Source organism: Daucus carota, chromosome 6 (assembly GCF_001625215.2).
Source record: "Daucus carota subsp. sativus chromosome 6, DH1 v3.0, whole genome shotgun sequence".
Taxonomy (NCBI): Eukaryota; Viridiplantae; Streptophyta; class Magnoliopsida; order Apiales; family Apiaceae; genus Daucus; species Daucus carota.
This window is the reverse complement of record NC_030386.2, coordinates 20,233,546-20,254,693: the sequence shown is the minus strand read 5'-3', so window position 1 is coordinate 20,254,693 and position 21,148 is coordinate 20,233,546. Positions and strand designations below refer to the sequence as shown.

The 21,148-nt window shown below is 33.3% G+C and overlaps 1 long non-coding RNA gene across 11 annotated transcripts; it reads right to left on the bottom strand.

Moving 5' to 3' along the window:
- Positions 1–11,250: 11,250 nt before the first annotated feature.
- LOC108225160 (uncharacterized) lies at positions 11,251–14,660 on the bottom strand. 11 transcript variants are annotated; one of them, XR_010284211.1, is made up of 9 exons: positions 14,511–14,659; positions 13,822–13,912; positions 13,702–13,746; positions 13,474–13,560; positions 13,087–13,203; positions 12,837–12,982; positions 12,014–12,081; positions 11,746–11,914; positions 11,251–11,663 (listed from the first exon to the last, which is right to left on the bottom strand). It is a non-coding gene; the product is annotated as an uncharacterized LOC108225160 (long non-coding RNA). The 11 variants fall into 11 exon arrangements; XR_001807542.2 differs by having other exon boundaries at positions 13,826–13,912; XR_010284210.1 differs by having other exon boundaries at positions 13,702–14,173; positions 14,511–14,660.
- Between the last annotated feature and the right edge of the window lie 6,488 nt (positions 14,661–21,148).

The following is a 21,148-nucleotide window of genomic DNA, read 5'->3' as shown; positions in this document are numbered from 1 at the left end:
GGACATTTGGGTGTGTAGTTTTGATTAGGGACATACATGATGTTCCATAGTATGTAATACCGCATTTAGGCTTTTTTCTGAGAAACAAAAAAGGTTTAATCGGTTAAAAGTAGAGGTACCTTTGTTTAAAATTGGATAAAACTATGGTATTTTTAAAAGTATGGTTAATTTGTTGGGTTCCGTTGAAGTTTAAAATGTGTCACGCACGATACTTGTGCATGGAAGTCCTGTACGGCAGACTCGTTTCTTATTCTGGAATTGGAGGTTGTATTGGATGTGTAGAATACGAAAGAGAACCATGTGTATGTTCTGCATTTCTGATTGGCAATATGTGTAGTGAATTTGGGAAGCATCTGTGGAGACTTTTTCTTTTATGAACACGAGGCGTGCCTTTTGTCCTGCATTTGTTGAGACTTGTCCCACACCTTACTTTGAAGCAATGTTTGTGTTTGGAAGATTTTTTAGAGAATAAGCATATGTACTGCATACATGTCCTAATTTTTTTATTAATGTGTTAATACACTGCATACATAAGTCTAGATGTACGGGTTATGCGCTTATTGGTAAGTTCATTGGCTTTGTAGGTGCATCATGTCGTCATGTACTTTATTCATTTTACATGGTTTCTAATTTAAGGTGCACTCTAAGTGATAAAACATTAAAACTGATGTTCGTAGGTCGAAGGAGAAGCAATAGACTGATAGCAAGCCCTTGGGTGTACAATTGGACGAAGAAGCAGCCTGCATATGTAACGATTGATGAAGATGGGGATAGCTGCAAAGCTCCGGGCATTGTTTCAGGGGGTACTTTGCTTAAGAAGAAAGTACGTGGAAGCGTGCTTGGCAATTCTCAAGCTGAGGGGTCCACACCAAGGCCTAGTATGGACAATAGAATGGTAACGAGTGACCAACACGAAGAGGAGGATGCGTTTTTGACTCCGAGAGAATAGTTTAGTAGCTCTGGGAGGAAGGTAGCAGGACATAGTGGTACAAAATCTGGCTCTTATGCTATTTCTGGGAAACCTCGGGGACAGAGGGCTTCAAGAGGGAAGAAACTACGAAGCAAGGTACGTAGGAGTAGTAGTGCAGCACGTACTAGTAAAACTTTATGGTGAACAATTTAGTATATTGTAAGTGTGAGTATTTGATTGTGTATGTACACATAACTTGCAGGTTACGACAGATGGACATTGTGATATTGCGTTTGCTAAACATGAAAAGGCAAGAGTTGGCTCAGCGACACCCAGAATTTCGGAGGTACTTAACGGAAATACTTGACATGTTGTGTGTTCTGCAAGTTTGATTTACATGCTTTAGTTGGAATCATGTTGGGTTTACTTTAAGTAATAGTGCGCTGCAATATAAAATCCTCTTGACAAGAGGATACCATATATAACACGCATTCTGACATAAATTGTACTTCATTCAAGTATTGTGCTTCATTAAATTGTAGCAAACATTTACGAAAATTTCTTTCTGCTTCAACTATAAATACTAAGTACTCTTTTGATTCGCTTAAGTACTCTTTAATGTACAGCATGTCCTGCAAATGTTTTTGTTTCATATTCAGTTAACCTTGGTCATGATCAAGTGTTTTTCGTCCCACATCAATACTGAAAATCGTTTTACAATCATCTATACAATGTGGCTATACAAGGTTAGGGCAATAAGAATTCGAGCAGTGAACAGAACGGGGTAAATAGCTTGTTTAGTAGAATAAAAGTGTGGTAGTGTATTAGAATATCAGTAGAATAAAAGTGTGCTATTGTATTGGAAGCACGTAAGCGTAATCGTTTAACTGTGACTTTGTTGAAATTTGCAGGCACGTAAACGTGCTGTCAAATCTATTTCTAGAAGGGCTCATTTAGGAGTACGTAGGACACCGCCTAAGCGGGACCAAGCTAAGAAAGGCAGGAGTTATGAGGGATATATTCACAAAGAGTTTTCCCCGTGTATTCTGACAAATGTCATGCGCAATCTATCAGAGGCACAGGTGCAGTGGGTTAAGCGTGCAGGATTTGAATACCTACTAGGTTTCAGTATGATGACGTACACACACAGGCTTGCGTACAGGATAGTTGATGCGTTCTGTAGCAAGACTTGTGAGCTTCAATTGAAAGCAGGTAGTATTGTAGTCACAGAGAGCCTTGTGCACAAAATTCTTGGTCTCCCACAGGGTGATCTGGATATAGCACTGAAGAAAGGAAAAGTTAAAAAGACGACATGGGATGAACAGTATCCTAGCACCTCGATTTCTCCGGGCAAGGTTAGGGACATGATGAAAAAGAGCAAACTGGCTGATAACAATTTCAAGATGAACTTTCTTATTCTGGTCTATAATTTTTTCATTGAGGCAAACCAGAATATGTATATATCACGGCGTCTGCTCAGCTTTGAAGGCAATTCTACACCTATAACGCGTGCTACACGCGATATTCCTAAAGTATTATAAACTTTAGGAACTGAATCCACGTAATTAAAACAACAAAATATATGCAGTACTTACTGGTATCATGATTCTGATCAGACATTATATTAACGTTGGCAAATAAATAACGTCCTGCAAATGAATTATTTGTTCTTACCTCCAAACAGATGGACGAAAGGGTGGAAATAGTTTAGAAAAAGATAGAGTGAATGCAGGACACGATTGTAGATAGAATTCCTGAAAAATCTCATCTTGTTGTAACCCCCGCACGACTCGCGCTGTCCGCTTAGACATGACAAAACTATTAAACTTTGCCGCTGTTTGTGTGAAATTAAATCTATAATATTTTTTAAAAAAACAAAACAGTTATATTGCAATCTGTTGGGTCATTTTTAAATGGAGGGCCTAGATTTGGACTCCAAGACTCCAAGAAAATATAGGATCCCAAATAACTTTTGTCTATATATATATATATATATATACATAATATGAGTGGAGTTTTGTGGGACACTATTGCTTTTAAAAATTTGGAGTCCCTAAGATCCACCGTTGGATCTTAAAAAGATCCTGTGGCTCTGATTTAATGATCAAATATACCGCTGACAATTTTCAAGCATTTTTCAACTTCACTTTCGCCCACGTTTCTTCAGATGTATACCGCATCCTCCGATGATAAACACTAGTATGGCTGTTACCACATAATCGTATAACCCTAGGTGCAGAACCGTCTATACTAAACACAACCACCAGTTAGGGCTTTTGCAGGACGCATCAATATCGTTCGAAGATGAGTTTAGGTATGCCCACTATCTTCTCATTATGTCCTTCAATTGCTTTGCATGTCGTTGTTCTTGCCGCTGGAAAGACTGATTCTATGAAATCCGGCATCCGAATGAATGAGTTCTCCTCCATTTGCCGGTAGTCCCATTGAATGGGTGGTGCTGCAATTGTCGGCTCTAAACAATGGCATCTCCTTGTTTTTCAGGGGCTTTTTTAGAAATCGAAATTTGTGTGTGTTCAAACTCGGCATAGTACACCAAAATCACCTTTTTTGGATAATGATTGATTCGATGGAATTTGGGGCTTTTGGTGTGGAGTACATTCTTGACAATTTAAATGCATTTTGTGGTTTAGTTGGGCGCTTTGTGAGTTTTTTCATCCTGCAGTTGTGTTCTGTGTGATGCTTAAATTGATATGTATTTTCCGGAAGGAAGATTGCAAATTTTTTATGTGTCCTGCATCTGTGTAATTTTCTTGTTTGAAGATAATTTGATGTTAAGTCCTGCAATTGGTTGTTATTTTTATCCTGCAATTGATACTATGTGATTGTATGGGTTCCCCATTGACTGGTTTGTCTTGCATTTGCCTAATATTGAATTTTTTTGGTTGGGGCTATGTTAGTAATAGAAATTTGTGTGAGTTTATACGCGTCATGTTGCAACGAAATGTCCTCATTTTGGATGTTGACTGTTTCGATTGAATTAGGCCTTTGTAATGTATCTTGTGGTTTAGTTCTGTACTTAGTGATTATTTTGGATCCGGACATCTTGTTCTGTACTTTGGGATACTGCATTTGGTGCGTATGTTTGGATTTGAATATTGTACCTTATAATATGTCTTGCAACTGTGTAATATTCTGGATTAACAGTTTGGTAATATTATAGCTAATTTTTTTATGAGTCCTGCACTCTGTTATCGTTTTGATCCTGAATTTGCGTCATATGTGATACTGCATTTGTTATGTTTTTTTGGGAATGAAGATTGCAACTGTTAATCTAGCCTGCAAATTTTTAATATTGTAGTGTCTGCATATTTTTTGGTTTAGTTTTGCACTCTGTTAGTAATTGAAGGTAAATACTTTCAATATCCCCGGCGTTGTTGAGAACACTCACTTTTTGAAGGTAATTTATTTGCAGGAGTTTTTAGTTTTGAATGTCCGAGTATACCAATTGCACTTTTGATTGGATAAAGATCAATTTAGTCCTTTGCAATGTAGCTTCCTAACGCTAATATTATTATCTGCGGGTCTAATTAGATGCTTGAAAATAGGAAGTTGAAGATGCACAAAGGATCCGCAGGAGTGTAATTGACTGTTTTGAATGGGCTAGCCTTCCGAGTGTATCTGATAAAGAGAGGGAGAGAATCCTTCATTTTGTAGTTGTCGGCGGTGGTCCGACAGGAATGGAGTTTGCAACAGAGCTTCATGACTTTGTGCATGAAGATTTAGCCAAGTTGTATCCCACTCTAAAACAATATGTGAAGATTACTCTTCTAGAGGCCACTGATCACATATTGACCATGTAAGTTTTGATCTAGATTTCAGTTATCATGTTCAAATTCTTTTATTAGAAAAATATAAATTATTAGTAAATACTTCAATTTAGACAAAGCTTAGTATAGCAGGACACACATCTCTCTTATTATGGAACTACAAACAAATAAATGCTGCTAATCTTGCTTGGCATCGTTAGATTACTCAGTATTACCAGTGGGTGAATAGAAAACACTATTTTGACCTATTATCAGTATACATATACATATTAGCTTGGTTATGGTACCTTTGGTTATATTTTTGTAAGGATATGTGGAAGGTTCTATTACTTTATGTTTTTTGCCACAGGGTAACAGGAGAGTTTTGGCAACTGATGAATGGTTACGAGTTCAAGAAACTCAGAGCATATATGCTTTAGGTGATTGTGCAACAATAAATCAACGTAAAGTGATGGTATGTTTCCTCTGTTTTCTCGACAAAGTAAATCATGCATATGGTTTGTTTCTTGAAGTTGCATAATAAGTGATTATGCATTTGGTTTGTTTTTTGGCTATCGGAGTTTCTTATTTTTAGCGTGTCCTTCCAGTTTCTAACAGACTAGTATCTTGGAATTTTTAAACACAGTTTGGAGTTTTTTAAGTGTCTTGCACATTGTATAATTAGTTGTTCTGCATCGTGTGTAATATTCTAGTATCTTAAGTGTATAATAAGCTATTATTCCTTGTGTGCTTAATAAGCTATTATTCCTCGTGTGCTTAGGTCGAAGGAGAAGCAGTAGACTAATCGAAAGCATGTGGGTATACAATTGGACTAAGAAGAAACCAGGATACATAACCATTGATGATGACGGCTATAGTTGCAGGCCTGCAAGAGTTCACCACACAAACATTACACGGTTCACCATGCAAACATAAAAAAAAAGACTCCAGATTCGACTGAAGCACATAATCACATGTGCGGAACACAGCAAAAGACACACAAGAACATGTGCAGAACGGAAAAACAACCATTAGTTTGTAATGATGATACGAAGGAAGACAAATACATTAACCATAAACATGTCCTCCATAGAAATCATATGCACAATAGACCTTGCAGTGCAGGATTTAAAGTGAACAAAAGATGCATTAAAAAAACTGCAAAACTTACTCAATTCGGCCTTCTTATTAGACATTAGACACTTTACACAGAAAGATCTCAGTAATAAAGATATTGTCTCCCGAGTATGAAAGAACAAAAATGAGAAAATGAAAAAAAAAATTGTTTCATAGGTGCAGGACACTTCTTCTACAAAATCTCTTGGAAACACTCAGAGGCAGTTGTAACTGCCTGATAACTTACGCACGCGACGACTTTTAAAAAAATTGAACGGGTTGGTTTTTAAATTTTTAAAAAACTAAGAAAGAAAAGATAAAATTAAAAAAAATAATAGCCATTAGATCTAACACAAAATGGAAGGTCTGGATTGGGACTCCAAGGATTCCAAAATTTATAGGACTCCATATAACTATCTTCTATATGAGTATATAATATATATAGTAAAATTTGATAAGTTCAACAGTATAAAAATATAACGATATTTTTATGATAAAAATAATTATAAAATAAAACATAAATCAATCTTATTCTAGTCCTTGACCAGACAAAACTCACACATTCATGTTGAATTTACAGAAAGACGAGTATATATTCAAATAATAAAATATGATTAGTGAATATTTACATATATCACTAATTATAAATTTTCTTAAAAAATAAATATATTTTGACGAATGAATACAATGAAAATTTATTTCGTAAATTTCACAATAACATACAAATTTACGTATATAAATAAATAATATAGCTTATATATGTGTGTGGTGTATTTAAAAAAGAGGGTGATTTTACGAAATTAGATTATAATCAAATTACATAAGAAATATTTTAAATTTTATATAATTTTTATATAGCTGTAAATTAAGACGGTATCAAAAATATTTATTAATGGAATTAAAATTGTTTCGTAAAATATGGGACATAAGTTTTAAAAACCATCTTTAACATTATTTAATTAATTATTGATATTTTAATGCTTGAACCGGAAGACAGCATCAACTAGTGGCCCCACAAACTTACAAATATATACATACTTCGTGAGTTCTCATAGTTCAGTACATACAATTTACGAGTGATCGATAGAGAGAGAAATAGTTAGTCATGGTTATGGCGGACAAGAGTGAGAAATATAGCAACGATAGTGAAGCTCTCGAGAAGTGGATTAGCGATTGTTTTACGGATCATCATCCTCCTGCTCGTTACTATGAGGAGGAGAAACCCGTTGTTCCTGTCCCGAAGAAAGAGAAACCCGTTGTTCCTGTTCCGAAGAAAGAGAAGGAGAAACCTGTTGTTCATGAAAAGAGAGTAATGAAATTGGACTCCGTTTCTGCATTGGAAGAAACTCAGAGATTTGTCGCTAATTTTCTAAGGGTTGATAACGCCAAGAGGATGATTGTATCTCAGCAGCCGCGTACAACAAGGCCAGGTCTCGAAAACAATTCCGGAGTGAAGCGTAAGTTTGATGATGATGTGAATAATGAGGTTAAGAAGATTATGCATAGGAAACCAAAGCAAAGGAAGTGTGTGGCTGACCCCATCGGAAAGCCGAGTTCAAGAGGGCAAATCTTGGCGAACAAGAAATACAAGTTTCAGCCTCTTGTTTGCTAGTCTTTTTTAGGTCTATGTCTTGCTAGGGTTTGAACAATTAACATATGCAGTACATCTTTAGTTCTTCAGTTATCTTTTGAATTGGTCCATACTGGTGTTTATAATGATTGATATATGTTAGATATGTTTAGTCTGATTTGTGAAGAATGTAATTAGCCGACTTTGATCATACGAGTTATTGAGTTTCAATGTCGCACTTGTACATAAGTCACTTGATTGTCACAAATTATTATTTACATCGTAAGATGTTCAATATTTTTACATTGAATCTTGAATATATTTAGTCTTTGTAAGTGTTGCTAAAGGATTGATAAGCTGTATTGTATTAATAAGGCTTCTATGTCTTCAACATTTGTTTGCTGAAGAAAAGAGTGGATAATAATGTATACAATCAGTGACAATGGTCATTCTTGTAGATAGGAAATATATGACCACTGATATATAGTTCTGCCAAGAAGTATTCTGGAATGTAAAGTAAACTGAATAACCATTCCAACAATATACCTTAGCCAGATCAGTGATAATTTCCAAAAGCATGCCATCTAAAATAATAATTTGCATTATGTATTCATGTGTATAAAGATCTTAATTTCTGATTATTGCATGTAAAGCAGTGCATAAACAGGCGGTCAAATGAAGTTCACTGGGCAATTAACCACTCTGTAGCCACGGTCCTACTGACTTAGCTTATGACCTTCTTCCAACTATTAGACCATGCAAGTCATATATTCCCAACACAAAGTGGCCAAGCTGATATACGATCACGCTGTGACACACTAAACCTACATTCTTCCCTATATTCCAACTACTTGTTCAATTGTTCCTATACCAGAAACAATAACAGTGGCAAAATCAGAATTCCTCCTCGTTGAGTGTCAGAATGTTTCATATGAAAGCTAAGATGCTTTCTACCTACTTTTATAGCTGATAAGTCAAATTAAATGGTTTTTATTTGCATCATAAGCATCCGAGATAAACAGTCGATGTCCTTGAGTTTCTATTCTGCTCTCATGGAAATGTTTTTCTTATGTTGGAAAAAGGTTTCGGGCTTTATTTTCCACCAGGGTTAACCTGGAAGCCCATAATCCTTCCCGCATTTCTCTGTTATTACTCAAATTAGCTAAAAGGTCATCAACATTGTATTCTAGTACCTTTTCCTATGCATCAACCTGATGCATAGCTTAGGCTGCAGATTATTGATTTCTTTTCCCTTTATAAATTTCAGATGCTTTGTGCTAGTTCTGCAGATTCTTCGGTATTGTGCTTTTTCAACCTTGAGCTTAATTTTAAGACCTCTAATGAACTACAAAAGGGATTCGAACACAATTAAATTATGTTGCAGACCTTTCCATTTAAGGAACTACCTAGCTAGGCCCTCTCAGGAGCTCCTACTACATTAACACAAGTCAGAATTATACCACTCTTACCTATACTAGTTCTAGAGCCCGCTGTATATCCTGCATCAAGTCCATGATAACCAGCCAAGAAGACCAATATCGTAAGCAATCACATAGAGGACAAGAAGATCCTATTACCAATGTTAATATATGTTTGTTAGTTTGGTGGATTTTTATTGGTGAAATTGGTACTTTAACATATTGGGAGATAATATTGATGTTATCGGCTCTTGACACTCACCCTATGTGAGCAGTACTGCTTTCGACAAGTTCCCAGGTCTGAGAAGCAATCTGAAATTCTCTCCAGGAATTAAAACCATAGTGCTTACTTTAGCAACTTCCACTGTTACAATACTCGTCTGCACTGGCATGCTTTCCAGTGCCTTGCCTTTCTTGTCCTCGCATCTTCTGCGTGTGCTTCAGCCACGTGATTGTCAATTCTCTCATATTTTTTTTTTGTTCTGAAAGACACTTTGGAGTACTTGTTTTGCTCTGCTTCAATTCATTTGTCTTGGTTTTTGTGTATCCAATACGACATTACTGCTTTGGTCATTCTTTATGATTTTCAAGAATTTGACGAAAACTGAGCTCAGGTAATCCTTGTAATCATAGCAACTAACCTGTGCCTTTTGATCGCCTTGCCTATCATTTTTCCTTGTAAATGTTGTTCAAATAGTTCCTTACATTTAGCGCATGCCAGGGATATACAAGAAACTGACCTGCCAAATGTATTTCAAGTGTTTGAAGGAGCTTCCGAAACAAAGAGAATTTCTCAAGCTTCTTTAAGAAAGTGGTTGGTAATCCGATCAATATTCAAACTCTCTTTTAAATTCCCCTGATCGGTTATAGTCTTGTTTCTCTTACTTTGTTCATTACATCTTTGTTGTCAGTGAGTTCTAAGGTATCGTAGATAATGGTAATTGGTACACCTTCAGATGGAATTTGTTTATGCCTATAAATTAATCTCATGAGCTAAACCTATTTATAGAGGCTAAAGTTATCATTGAACGCAAACTTGTGGTTAATCTCCTAAAGAATACCAGCACTGCCACAGAACAGTTGAATAAATTTGTTTTGGTGAATTCTTGCTGGTAGCTCACTTGCTTAGTAGCATACCATCTGCGATTTTTCCTGTGGATGACATCAATCCTTGATGGAAAATGCAGGGCAGATATATCTTTTTTTTATGACAAGTGCAAGAAAATTTCATTAACTTGAATATAATACAGTCGGGACAAACCCCAACTGTCGATACAACCAGGTGGTAAAACAAATAGCATGCTAAAAACAATTAGATGATTTGTTTCCAGATCGTTTAACAGATAGAATTCAATAATTCTTGAAGCTAAAAACGAAATCAAAGGCATCCCAAGCGATCCAAATTGCACCAAAATCTCTGGAAACAGTAACATCGCAATAAACTATATCATATAAAAACTATTGATAGCCCAATGTTCAGAAACACCAATCGCATAAATCGAGATTGGAGAAGTGGCACCACAGCTATCTACATGCCGGATACCAGCTATAGACTTGCCGAAGGCACCCCAGCTATCTACATGCCGGATACCAGCTATAGACATGCCGAAAGTGTAAACCCGTAAATGATGAACGATCATTGTGAAAGATGAGCTTTTGCAATAATCACCACCGTCTCAGATTCGATACAGTTTTTGTAGATCACCAAAAATATCAATAAACTCGTTTTCAACTGATCCAACACGAAATCAACCCAATCATGACTAAACAAAGACATAACAAACACTCCAAAAGTAGAGACACAACCACACACTCCAAAAGACACACAAACACCCAAAAGATTGGGAAATTAACAAGGGTAAAAATAAATAATAAAGGGGTTGGGGCTTTCCACCGGAGAAAACAGCCCCTCGATTTACTTGAAAAAGGACAAACCCTAATAGAAGAGGAAGAGAGGAGAGGCGGCTAGGAGAGAGAGCGATAATCAGCTAAAAAGTTTCTATGGTGGGTGGGATTTTTATATTGACAGATATATCTTTTAGTGGACAAATCTCTAGGCACTATACCATAGATTGCATTTAGCAACCCCTGAAAATAGTTGCTATATTACAAAAACTCATTGCAATAGCGTCTATTGCAATGATTTTCAAAAAATCGACCGTTAAGTTTGCCCCCGTTGCCATAAGGCCCTTTTTGCAATGAATTAACACATGTATTGCAACAAGTTCAAATCATTGCTAGAGCCACATACTGCAACAAATTTTCCTCTATAGCAATGCTATTTAAATCATTGCTATAATTTGTTATTTTATTGCAACAAAATTTGCAACAAATTTTTTTGATTTAAACATTGCAATATAGCACCTGTGGCAACAAATTTTGGTCCTAATGCATTGTTATTTAAATGATTTACAATAGCAAAAGCAACCTCTAAGACAACACTATAATCATATATTGCAACAGTATGAATAAAAAAAAATTGGCATTACCATTTCAAAAATATATTAATCCACTATTAAAGGTTCAACACCAACAAATATCAAACTAGTACTAATACTGTTACCAACCACAAGGATAATCATTCCTAGACAACCACAACCATAGAAAACTAATGGAAATAAGCTAAAATAGGTTAAGTACATCAATTTTTGACTTCCAAATGGGCCAAATCTTAAAACATAATATTACTAATCATGAATAATCAGTTGCATTGCTATCGGCTTTCGACTCTTGTTAACAATGACCACGAACACGTAGTTCTTCAACATTAATATATAGTGAGAGGTTCTTCTCAGCCAATGTCCAAGGATTGTCTTCAATTTTTATTAAGTTTATCCTCCATATCAAAAGCTTTCTTTGAGATCTTCAAGTCCATTATTATCCTGTACACCAACAAGTATATAATCATGTCAAATATCCCATAGAATAGTAAGATAAATAAATAAATAAAAGTCTGTCAACTACCTTGTTTTATATGACAATAATCTATAGACAGTAGACAAATCTTATGTGGAATGAAAGATGATTTTCGAAGGATGAATAATGGCAATAGAAGAGGAATGGCAAGTGTTTATATAGAATCAAACATCCACAATTTCACAAGCTGCTCTTGCAATGGACGTATTCCCAAGCGCTGAAAATTAATTCACAAGAATTTAATGTACTTCTTAAAATTGAGTTTCAAACAGTAACTGATATGCAGTAGACTTCCACTCTGTGAGATCATGCATACCTTGAATATCAATTGTTAATGTAGTCTCATCATTTTGGCTTTTCTCTTTTACAACTCCCTCATGCCAGCTTAACAAAATTAACAAAATGAATATATGAGAAAGAATACTTGAAATATTGTACCATTAACGATGATCAGACATGTTCTTTCAGGTCTTAGACAAGATGCATTGCACTAAAAAGAAAGATCTTCGTCATTAAAACTAAGAGGTCATAGATTCTAGGATAAATGAATTTTCCCAAGGCAAATGGATTCATATTAAATATACATCTTGATCAGTAAACAAAAAGGACATGAACTGCAAATATTGTCAGGACTGCATGTCAAAATTTATAGGTTAACAGACACACACACAGAGATGAGAGACCAATTGAGTCATTTCCAAAATGTGTGGATTTACTGGCTTTTAACTCTACTTATCTTAGGAATTAGCATCTAGTTTAGGAGTTTTTAGCTATCTAGTAGCTACATCTATTGTATATATGTATGTAATATGATGTATTATGTATATGTTTTGCTTCTGCACAAGTCTTTTTTGGTTACTTATCGACTTTCCTGCTTCAGGCTTCACTCAGAAATCTTGCTATTTCCAATCTGTTCTTTTTCTGCTTAACTATATATTTTCGACTTTGGTGGCACAATATGTACTGATAGCATAGTAAACTCAAGTAACTTAATATATAAATTCATAATTAAGTAACTTGTCGGATCCAATTACCAGCAAAAATCTGTAATTAGTACTCATAATTAAAAGGTTTCCTAATTCTCGGTAAAGATAAGTGAGGTGAGTATAGTTTAAAGAACTTGAGACATGATCTGGTACCTTGTTTTTCATGGTGACTTCTCCCTGGCTATTGAGTTAACCAACAAAGAGGCTCCATTATGCATAAACACAACCAGTGGGCTCTTATTAAAAGTTGAGTTGGCTTTCCTCAAAGATAGTACTTTTGCAAGCAAACCCAGCATCCACTGTAAGACACAAAACAATTGCAGAGTGCCTAATTATGAACAAGTAAAAATAGAGCGTCTTAAAAATATTAATTCATGACAAATTTATGTGTCAACTCAATCACCTCGCATGAGTAACTTCCTTGTTCTTAACATCTTGGGAGTTAGACTGTGTTGGGATGGAAACCTTATCCACTGAAACATGACTGGTTCCATTTTCCTTATTGGAGACAAAATTCTGACTAGTCCCCCAAACATATGAAAAGACCAAAAGACATAGAACTAGCTGAGTGAAAGTTTGTGACCAGAAACTTTACTTAAAAAAAAAAGAAGAAAGATCTGGCACCTTTCAGGTAAACAATAAGTCACCACTGTTTTCTTTTGATTATTGCACCCTTTAGAAATGTGTCTTAAAAAGAGCCCCACATGAAGCAAAGGCTCTTGGAAGACACAATTAGGTGTCCTAAGACTACCACTTCAAAAGAAATAAAAAATGCAAACTAACTAGTTACCATGAGTTATGTAACGAGAAGAACGGTTCCCTCGCCCCTAATCCCCAGGTCCTGCATTCCCGGTTTCCACCTTGATCCTGCTGACTCCTTCACATTATGCATAATAGAAATATTATTTTTTTATGCAATACAAATGAACCAGAATATCGGATCATAATATAGACTATGAAAATCAAAAAAATCAACAACAATGACAGCATTCAAAACAAATGAATCAACAATGAGTACCCTCATTACAGCACCTCCAAATATCCATATCTAGACTCGCATCCACTGTAAGATGTTCATATTAATTGCAAAACAATTAATATGTTTAATGTATGAAAAGTTTGACAAGCAAAAACTTACTTACCTAGATCTCTGCTCAAAATAAGACAAGAAGTGTGTATGTTTAAAAAAAGAGCAGCCTAGAAAGATCCAAAACTCCCAAAACTAATACCTGGTTAAATAGAGACACAATTTGAGAAGTCAATATCATTCACGAAATCCAAGTGAAACTAGCCTAAATGTTCAATATACACAGAGGAAAATGATAATGCTCGCTAAGAGTTATTTATGCAACAGCCTGGTGCCTTGAGGCTTATTATATATGTCCCTGAAGCTGATTTTTTATTTATTGACACCCTCATTCCCATTGCCGCCTCTTTGTTTCTTCTCCAGATCAAGCAGTGCATCCTCTTTGCAACTTTACTTTCAAACACTTATAGTGATTTGTACAGCCACACAGAGCAAATTGCAGCAAATAAATAAGCAAACTTTACAAAAATTCACAAACAAAACATGGCACAAAAATGTAAAATAGGGCGTGCATTTAAAAACAAACAGAACCCCTAAATTAACAAACAATTAAACAAAATCCCTAAATTACCAACTCTTAATTAAACAAATCTACGACCTAATTAAGAACATAAACCTTAATTAATTAAAAAATTAGACCCAATTAACTACAAATAATCGATTATACATGTGTACAAACTCAATTAAACACATGTACAAACTATTATATACTTCGAGTTATTAGGTGAGGAAGATAATACCTCTCTCACGCTTACTTTCTTCAATCTCTGTGGCCTTCTTCTCCCTCACCTTCTTCCTCTCTCCCTCGCCTCCGTCTTTCCCCCTCTCTATCTTCCTTTTTTTTGGGTCGATGAGTGAGGTGAGGTGGGCTTTTTTACTTTATTTTGATTATCCGGGCAAAATTTATTTATCCCGCCTCTGGCACTTTCACTGGCCCGCCAATTCTTTTTTTTCCCAAAAAATATCTATTGCAATGATATTTTAATAACATTGCAATAAACTATTTATTCAAAAATTTGTAACGAAATTTTAATTCTATTGTAACGATATTTTCGGCATTGCGATATATTGATTTTATTTTTTCAATGGCAACGATTTTGAGAAAATTTTCTTTTGAGTGGTTGCTATATCCAATCTATGGTATAGTGAGGATTTTTTTTTTCTTTTTCCCACCTGAAATGTTTTATTTACAATTTATTTTATTTTTTTGTCAGGTGTGTTACTCATAATTGATTGTTCTCGATCATTATCCCTCAGTTTGGATGATACCATATATTTTTTATTTGATCACCGCCAAGCTCTCATTACACAATATTTCCCATTTCTTAGGTGAGTTAGACACAACACCTTTGAACTCCACACTCTAAACAACAAACTCTTAATGACAACTTCCATAATTTTGAAATCCACAACATAATCCAAGATAGTAAAACAGGATTTCAAGTCCACAATATAGCAGCATAAGCAAAAGAAGAAAATTTATTTTCATCTTAAAACGTGTGCCGATCATTGAAAAAAATATAATTGAATAAGACGAAAGAGGTAAATTTGTAATTATTTATCAAATATACTTATATATATATTCTCAAGAAATCAACGGGCAACAAAGAAAAATGCAAAGCCAACTGTCGAGTTGGAAACTTTTTTTTATTGTATGTTCATTAGATAAGGATGCAATATATTACTCACTCTATTTTGTATATAACTTTGGATTTTTGTGAAACATTTTTAAGTGTTTTGACGAGTAAATAACTGTATTATAAATTAATAATTAAATTATGAATTTTATCAAAACCATAATATATATATATATATATATATATATATATATTTAATTACAAAATATTTCATGATGTTGAATATAATAAAAGTTGATAAGTTCAACGGTATAAAAATACAACGATATTTTTATGATAAAAATAAATACAAAATAAAACATATATCAATTTTATCCTAGTCCTTAATCAAACAAAACTCACCCATTCATGTTGACGACACTATATATTCAAATAATAAAAAATAATTAGTGAAGATTTACATATATCACTAATTATAAATTTTTTTAAAATATAAATATATTTCAACTAGCGAATACAATATTCAAAATTTATTTCGTATATTTCACCATACGAATATACATATTCACGTATATAAATAAATAATATAGTTTATATATGTGTGTGGTGTATTTAAAAAAGAGGTTGATTTTACGAAAAAAGATTATAACCAAACTATATAAGAAACTATTTTAGGTTTATATAATTTTTATAGCTGTAATTTAAAACCGTATCACAAATATTTGTTAATAGAATTAATATTGTTTCATAAAATTATGAGACATAAATATGAAAAACCATCTTTAACATTATTTAATTAATTATTGATATTTTAAGGGAAAATAGATTTTTTTGTCACCGAACTTATTATGTTTTTAGAAACTTGCCACTCAACTAATTTTTTTTTCCTTTTGATCACTGATGTTAGGTTCGGAATTTTTTTTGCCACTAAAGTTAGATTCGGATTTGATTATTACCATTATATTAATTCTTTGTAATATTATTAAAATATATGATAACCTGTAATATTTTGATGATTTGATATATGTCTATTTTTATATATAGTACTTTTATGTACCCAAGATTGTTTATCTTCGGTGATAAGAGTTAAACACGCATTTTACGGTTTCTAAAAGTGTACTCTCATAAATTATTTTATTTTTCTTCCGAATAAAAATTTAATGTTTGAATTTTTATATGCAAAAAGAAAATCTCATAAATCATTGAAGATTAAGTTTTCTTCTCTATTTATTTATCTTTATCTTAAAAATTATAATAAGATAGAGTTATTAAGAATTATGAGGATAAATTTAAGAGAGATCTTACGCTGAACTAGGTGATTGAAACTTTAATAGTGAAAGATGATGCATCGTATCACTCAATTAGACTTTATTTTATCATGGTGAGCATAAATTATTTGAATTCATTGATTCCATACTGATGATTTAATGAATTTCTAGAATTCTAATTACGATTTTTCCTGATTTTAATATTATATCACCTCATTTTATGTTATTATTGCTATATACAAAGATATAAACGTACATCATATTATCAAAAAATTATATACTATCACTATGTATTAATGATGCTACAAAAAATTATCACAATGCTAATAATCATATCCGAACCTAAGTTAGTGACTAAAAACAAATCCAAACCTAACATCAGTGACTAAAAAGAAAGAAAATTTAGTTGAGTGGCAAGTTTCTAAGAACATAATAAGTTCGGTGACAAAAAAATCTATTTTCCCATATTTTAATGCTTGAACCGGAAGACAACATCAACTAGTGGCCCCAGAAACTTACAAATATATACATACTTCGCGAGTTCTCATAGTTCAATTCAGTACATACAATCTACGCGCGAGTGATCGATAGAGAGAGAAATAGTTAGTCATGGTTATGGCAGACAAGAGTGAGATATACAGTAATGATAGTGAAGCTCTGGAGAAGTGGATTAGCGATTGTTTCACGGATCATCATCCTCCTACTCGTTACTATCATCATCAGCAACCTGTCAAAAATATTATTCCTATTCCTGTCCCCAAGAAAGAGAAGGAGAAACCCGTTGTTCCTGTTCCGAAGAAAGAGAAGGAGAAACTCGTTGTTCACGAAAAGAGAGCGATGAAATTGGACTCCGTTTCTGCATTGGGGGAAACTCAGAGATTTGTCGCTAATTTTTTAAGGGTTGATAACGCCAAGAGGATGATTGTATCTCAGCAGCCGCGAAAAACAAGGCCATGTCTCGAAAATAATTCCGGAGTGAAGCGTAAGTTTGATGATGATGCGAATAATGAGGTTAAAAAGATTATGCATAGGAAATCAGAGCAGAGGAAGTGTGTGGCTGACCCCATCGGAAAGCCGAGTTCAAGAGGGCAAATCTTGGTGAACAAGAAATACAAGTTTCAGCCTCTTGTTTGCTAGATTTTTTTATTTCTATGTCTTGCCAAGGGTTTGAACTATTAACATATGCAGTACATCTTGAGTTCTTCCATTATCTTTTGAATTAGTCCTTAGTGGTGTTTATAGTGATTGATATATATATATATGTTGAATATATTTAGTCTGATTTGCGAAGAATGTAATTAGCAGACTTTGATAATACAAGTTGTTGAGTTTCAATGTCGCACTTGTATAGATTCACTTGATTCTTATTTACATCATAAGATGTTTAATATTTTTACATCGAATCTTGAATATATTATTTAGTCTTTGTAATCTTGAATAATTTGCATCATGTATTCATGTGTATAAAGATCTTAATTTCTGATTATTGCATGCAAAACAGTGCTAAACAGGCAGTCAAATGAAGTCCACTGGGCATGTAATTAATCACTTTGTAGCTGCTGTCCTACTGACCTTGTCACCTTCTTCCAACTATTAGACCATGCAAGTCATATTTTTTTGTTCTGAAAGATACTTTGGAGTACTTGTTTTGCTCTGCTTCAATTCATTTGTCTTGGTTTTTGTGTATCCAATGTGACATTACTGCTTTGGTCATTCTTTATGATTTTCAAGAATTTGACGAAAACGGAGCTCAGGTAATCCTTGTAATCATAGCAACTAACCTGTGCCTTTTGATCGCCTTGCCTATCATTTTTCCTTGTAAATGTTGTTCAAATAGTTCCTTACATTTAGCGCATGCCAGGGATATACAAGAAACTGACCTGCCAAATGTATTTCAAGTGTTTGAAGGAGCTTCCGAAACAAAGAGAATTTCTCAAGCTTCTTTAAGAAAGTGGTTGGTAATCCGATCAATATTCAAACTCTCTTTTAAATTCCCCTGATCGGTTATAGTCTTGTTTCTCTTACTTTGTTCATTACATCTTTGTTGTCAGTGAGTTCTAAGGTATCGTAGATAATGGTAATTGGTACACCTTCAGATGGAATTTGTTTATGCCTATAAATTAATCTCATGAGCTAAACCTATTTATAGAGGCTATAGTTATCGTTGAACGCAAACTTGTGGTTAATATCCTAAAGAATACCAGCACTGCCACAGAACAGTTGAATAAATTTGTTTTGGTGAATTCTTGCTGGTAGCTCACTTGCTTGGTAGCATACCATCTGCGATTTTTCCAGTGGATGACATTAATCCTTGATGGAAAATGCAAGGCAAATATATCTTTTAGTGGACCAATCCCTCATTCTAGGAATTTTTTATTTCTCACCCGAATGTGTTACTTATAATTTATTTTATTTTTTTGTCAGGTGTGTTACTCAATATTGTTCTGGATCATTATCCCTCAGTTTGGATGATACCATATATTTTTTATTTTTACACAATATTTGATTAGCAGATCATCACGGCCAAGCTCTCATTACACAATATTTCTCATTTCTTAGGTGAGTTGGACACACCACTTTTGAACTCCTCACTCTAAACAACAAACTCTTAACGACAACTTTCATAATTTTGAAATCCACAACATAATTTCAATGAGACAGTTTGTTAATTCACATTACTCACATCCAAGATAGTAAAAAAGGATTTCAAGTCCACAATATAGCCGCATAAGCAAAAGGAGAAAATTTATTTTCATCTTAAAACTTGTGCCGATCATTGAAAAAAATATAATTGAATGAGATAGAAGAGATAAATTTGTAATTATCTATCAAATATACTTATATATATATAGAGTCATACTCCAATAGAAACCAAATTAGCCTAAAAACTAAAAACCAGTTTCTAGACAATTTTTTATCACTATTTTTAACTACATAAATCACTAATTTGAACATAACATATCACTAATTTATATATAGCATATCTCGCGAATATAAATATATATACACACATATATGCAACGTATATGACCATCATCTTCACCCAAATCGTAATAATGGACCTCTTACCACCATTACCAAACGTTTCTATGACTTGCCACCATTGCTTATCATCACCAATAGTCACATACACTTTACATTCTAACTTATAAAACTAACGACTACTTACCGTTATCATACAACTTCTTTTGCGGCTTCCTACCACCAAGAACTTTCCTACGGATGAAATTAATCATCTATAATCGATTATCAATAATTTGGATAAGTAGATTTTCTCAATTTTGATAATAAAAATCGCTGTTTACATACTGTATAAAAACAGTGATTAGTGCCGTATAAATTAGTGATACCCATAGTTATAAATAGTGGCAGGGAAACTGGTTTTTAGTTTTTATTTTAAAAGTGGTTTCTATTTGATCACGAGCCTATATATATATATATATATATATATATATATATATATATATATATATATATTCTCAAGAAATCAACGGGCAACAAAGAAAATTGAAAAGCCAACTGCCGAGTTGGAAACTTTTTTTTTTATATATTCATTAGATAAGGATGTAATATATTAGTCACTCTATTTTCTATATAACTTTGGACTTTTGTGACACATTTTCAAGTGCTTTGACGAGTAAATAACTGTATTATAAATTAATAATTAAATTATGAATTTTATCAAAACCATAATATATATATATATAATTACAAAATATTTCGTGATGTTAAATATAATAAAAATTGATAAGTTCAAGGGTATAAAAATACAACGATATTTTTATGATAAAAATAAATACAAAATAAAATATAAATCAATTTTACTCTAGTCCTTATCAAACAAAACTCACCCATTTATGTTGAATTTACACGACGACAGTATATATTCAAATAATAAAAAATGATTAGTGAAGATTTACATATATCACTAATTATAAATTTTTTTAAAATATAACTATATTTCAACGAGCGAATACAATATTCAAAATTTATTTCGTATAGTTCACCATATGAATATACATATTTACGTAAATAAATAAATAATATAATTTATATATGTGTGTGGTATATTTAAAAAAGAGGTTGATTTTACGAAAATAGATTATAACCAAATTATATAAGAAACTATTTTAGGTTTATATAATTTTTATAGCTGTAATTTAAGACCGTATCACAAATATTTGTTAATAGAATTAATATTGTTTCATAAAATTATGAGACATAAATATTAAAAACCATCTTTATCGTTATTTAATTAATTATTGATATTTGATTTCAAAAAAAAATTAATTATTGATATTTTAATGCTTGAACCGGAAGACAAGTAGACAATATCAACTAGTGGCCCCACAAACTTACAAATATATACATACTTCGTGAGTTCTCATAGTTCAGTACATACAATTTACGAGTGATCGATAGAGAGAGAAATAGTTAGTCATGGTTATGGCGGACAAGAGTGAGATATACAGTAACGATAGTGAAGCTCTGGAGAAGTGGATTACTGATTGTTTCACGGATCATCATCCTCCT